Below are 4445 nucleotides of genomic sequence, written 5' to 3'. Positions count from 1 at the left end.
GCACGTCTCCATTTATAGGACCTGGACCTTCAGGAGGATATCGTATGGGTATTGTTCACGGCCTGCTGTTGTGTCTGGGTTTCTTTTCCTTTCAGTGCAGGTGTCTGCACTGATTGCATGCCTGTTGTGGGCTGTGCTTGCTCTCAGTGGTATTAGTGGGACCCAGGCAGGCCAGCTGTGGGGTCGTATGCCCACTGGGTAACTTGGGAGCAGGGCAGGAGTGTTAGCAAAATTGCACAAGGCTACCAGTCCTATGCCAGATTTCCCAATATCCTTTGGTGGCTGGGGGCTGTGGACCAGCGGTGGAAGCTAGAGGCTTGAGGATATGCACAGAGCATGTCTGTGCCTGGGGACATGTGGCTGGGTGAGACAGATGAGGGTGCCTGGATGTGCACAGTTGGGTGAGGTGCAGATGTGCACAGTGTACTGTGGCAGCTATGCATGCTTGTCGGACAGGGTGCCATTGTGTTTTTAAGAATGTTTGCCCTGAGATCGGGAGGCTTGGTGTGGTGAGTCCCCCAGTGAACCCCTGGGACTGGCACACTGCTAACAGGTTAGGTAGCAAGTGTCGGTGCAGCCTCACCCACTGGTGGGTGCTTCTATGCTTATTCTGGGAGGCTGGGGGAGAAGAATGGTGCCTGTGAGCTCCCTCATTGTTGAAGTCCTCCAACACACTCATGAATCAGCATGAATACATCTGTCTCCTGTTGCCTCGGCATTGTGTAAAATGCCACGTTTACATTGCCTCTCTACACAGGCAGGGACCTGGCTAGCACTCATCCTCCTGGATCACCCAGTGCTGGGTCAGCTGACCTCCAAAGCTTCAGGATCTAAACTCAAGGAAATACAGCCGCTCTGGGTTTTAATGCCAAATGTTAAGGAGATTAGTCTTCTCTGTGTGAGCTCCCTGGTGTGAGGGCTCACTTTCTCTGCCCTCTCTGCAGGCAGCCAGCCTCCACCTTTCTGACATTCCTAACCTTTCTGATGCAGCTTCTCTCTACTTCGGTGTGGAGTTTGTTCTGCCAGTCTTTGGATCGCTCTCTGGTTCATGGACTTGGATGTGGATGTTATGTAGTTGAACACATGGGACAGGGTGAGCTCAGGGTCCTCTTACTCTGCTATTATTAAGTTTTTAAATGTCTTATTATTTTGTATTTTTGAGACATGGGCAGGCAGACTCATATCACCCATGTGCTTCAGGATTTGAAAGGAACTTTCCAACATGTGCTTCTAGTATTTTATGTTTTGAAACTCTCTTTAATGAAGGATAATTTACATATAACAAATAGCCTCAAGTTAAAGGGTATAATTTGGTGAGGCATGAGGGTACAGGACCATGGGTACAGGACCATGAAATCATATGGTTTCTCCCTAAACCTTCCATCACGATCCCTTTGTGTCTAACGTCATGTTGCTTTTGAAGTAAGGACTACTTTTTTTTTTTTTTTTTTTTTCAGATATTGCCCAGGTGTCTGAAAGCCTGCATTGGGGTACCTCCTTTTCCAATAGTCTATATTCCCATAAGTATTGCAGTCGGTCTACTTTGGACTTTTGCTTCTATTGTATCTCTCTGTATGTTCACATACTTTTGTTGCACCACTTTAATGATGAGGCCTTCATCATCACTTTAATTTTCACTAAATGGTATGAGCTGCAGTTCCACTTATGACAAAGTGCAGGCTTCCTGTGTTAGGTATTCAAGAGCAAGCCAGATATCCTGAGCACTTGAGCTGAGAATGTCACTCTGTCTTTTTGCCAGCCCTCTTCCCATCCCTTGAAGACAAGAATCTCCTTTTGTTCACACAGAAATGTGGGTGAAGTCAGTAGAAAACACTGCCTTCTCTCCTCTTCCCTTTATCTCTCAAACTCCTCTTCACTATCTTCTGCCTTTCCCTTTCTCTGACTCAATCTCCCAGGCCCACTGCTCCACTCCAGCCATGATCAGGGTGTCCTCCAGCTGCTGGCCTCTGCCCTGTCCATCCCTCAGTGAGAAATCTGGAGTAGGATTATGGAGTTCACAGGACTGATCAAGAAATATGTGATCCTCAGAGCCCTCCGGCACAAGGTTGCTGTCTGTGGAGACATGGCATCCTGGGTGAGGATCTGACTCTATGTGTAGCCTCCTCACTCATCTCCCACAGTCACTGCTGGTTCCTGATCCTTACCCACCATTACAAATCAGCCATATTCTAGGGTCAGGAACCTGTCTATCTGACCCGAAGCACCAGGAGTCAGTGAGTATTTCTAAAATGAGCACAAGGACTCCATGCATCTAGATATAGGAAGTTACCATCACCCCAGAAAACTCTCTCGGGCTCCTCTGCACAAAGGGCGATCTTGCTACTATCCTCCATCACCTCAATTTCTGCTAGTTTGTTACCTGTGTGTATAGGAACCGCACTGTGTGCATTCGATGGGGAGTGAGAGTAGGTCCTCCTAGAAGCAAACACTGAAACAGAGACAGAACAGTGAAAAGTACTATTAAGGGACACTAAGAAAAACAAAGTGGAGAGCACCGGGTGGGCAGAGAAAGCATGCAGGCAGATCTGACACATTTTTAAGATATATAATCACCATACTCTGTCACCTCACACAGTCCTCTTCAAATTTCAAAATAGTTGTCGTATAAGGCAGTGAGATTTATGAGATTTGGGGTTATTTCCCTATGGTCTTATGTTTTCCTACATGCATTCCCTCTTCGGTACTTAATCTGTGGCCTCAGATGAACACTTGAGAGTGTGGATGCATCTGCGAGTCTACATGTAATGGAATATGATTGTCTTCAGATCTCAGATGTAGAACTCTGATATACACATTCTCGTAATTATCGTTTTCTTTCTTTGCCTGGTAGGGCCTGAATTTTAATAGAAAAAGCATGTCTTTGTCTTATTGTTTAATGGCGATTCCCGGCGCCTGGGTGGCGCAGTCGGTTAAGCGTCCGACTTCAGCCAGGTCACGATCTCGCGGTCCGTGAGTTCGAGCCCCGCGTCGGGCTCTGGGCTGATGGCTCAGAGCCTGGAGCCTGTTTCCGATTCTGTGTCTCCCTCTCTCTGTGCCCCTCCCCCGTTCATGCTCTGTCTCTCTCTGTCCCAAAAATAAATAAACGTTGAAAAAAAAAATTTTTTTAAATGGCGATTCCCAATCCCTTGGCTGAGGTGTTAACAGTCTTAGTTTAATGAACTTCCGTGACCATCTGGTTTTTTTTCCTGAAGTATCAAAATGAACTTATTATTTCACTTGTAGGCAGGTTCTACAGAATGGAGTCAAAGTAAAACAATAAAATGCATATTCAGTGCATGTGAAATAGGTACATATTCTACATACATTCATGCAAAAACTTTAGTTAAAGAATTAAAAGTCTGATCTAAAATGAAATCAGTCTGTGATTGCCTAGTAGAAATGCTTAGCTCCTACTATGTAAATATCATGAATCTATATGAACTATTAAAATTTGACAGTCAGTAGACAACTGTGTCCTACATTTATGTTTATTAAAAACTGACATAAACAAACAAAGCCTGTACAAAAAATATTCCAAATCACGTATCACTTTGAAATAGTAATCTTGAGAGACATTATCGCCTAGGACCCCCTCTTCCTCTACCCCAACCACGTCCTCTTCCTCTTCCTCGGCCTCAGCCTCTTCCTGCAACAGCTTCCCTTTTCTTGGATTTCACCTTCGGTTCAACATCCACAAGTAGTGTATCCAGAGGTAAGCTGTCTGGCAGTATAAAATATCAAATGTTATTTCCTCGAATACTCAGTGTTTCCAGTTATACTGGTTCTCTATCCTTCAAAGTCATTTTCACTGCTTTAAGATGTGTATTCATGCTGACATCTACATCTGCGATTGTTCCATGGACCTGTGTTCCATTCTTTAATTCACTGGTTACGGTTTCATGACTCAATTTCATCAAAAATCTTATGAGCTTCATCCTAGTGGTGCCGGCACTCTTTCGCAACCACCCAAGTCCAAAAAGCCTAGGAGTATGACCGTGACCATCTGTTTTTGATGATCATTTGTTTGGAGATATCTTAATTGAAACTGTGAGAAGGATGAGTGGACATTTCACAGACATTTTGCAGATGCATTCTGTGTTCAATGTCTTCTTTTTATTATGCCCTTAGAAACAAATATTACCTCTGTTTCACAGATAACACAGCTCAGGCTCTGTGTAGGTCCCAGTGAGAATTGGTATTCTGGCTGAGACAGCAGGAACACAGGTAAATCCTCGGGATATTGTGAGAAAAGTTTAAGGAGATAGATGCAAAGCTGTAGTCAGGGTGATGCCAGGGGTCCAGCAGGGGTGGCATCTGGCCAGCCCTGAACTGTAGGTTGACCGAGGCTGAAGGCTAATGCAGGCTCTCAGCTGATCTAGATCCTGTCTTCACTTTTAGTCTCACTGAGGGATGTGAACTTAGGCAGACAAGGATTTCCTTAAGAC

General features: G+C 44.9%; 1 pseudogene; it reads right to left on the bottom strand.

Annotated features, from left to right (window-relative positions):
* Positions 1 to 3474: 3474 nt before the first annotated feature.
* On the bottom strand, positions 3475 to 3953 carry LOC147573265 (small nuclear ribonucleoprotein Sm D1 pseudogene; annotated as a pseudogene).
* Positions 3954 to 4445: the final 492 nt, after the last annotated feature.

The sequence above is a fragment of the Puma concolor genome, chromosome E3 (genome assembly GCF_028749965.1).
Source record: "Puma concolor isolate L17-30 chromosome E3, mPumCon1.1.hap2, whole genome shotgun sequence".
Taxonomy (NCBI): Eukaryota; Metazoa; Chordata; class Mammalia; order Carnivora; family Felidae; genus Puma; species Puma concolor.
This window is presented reverse-complemented; position numbering and strand designations above follow the sequence as displayed.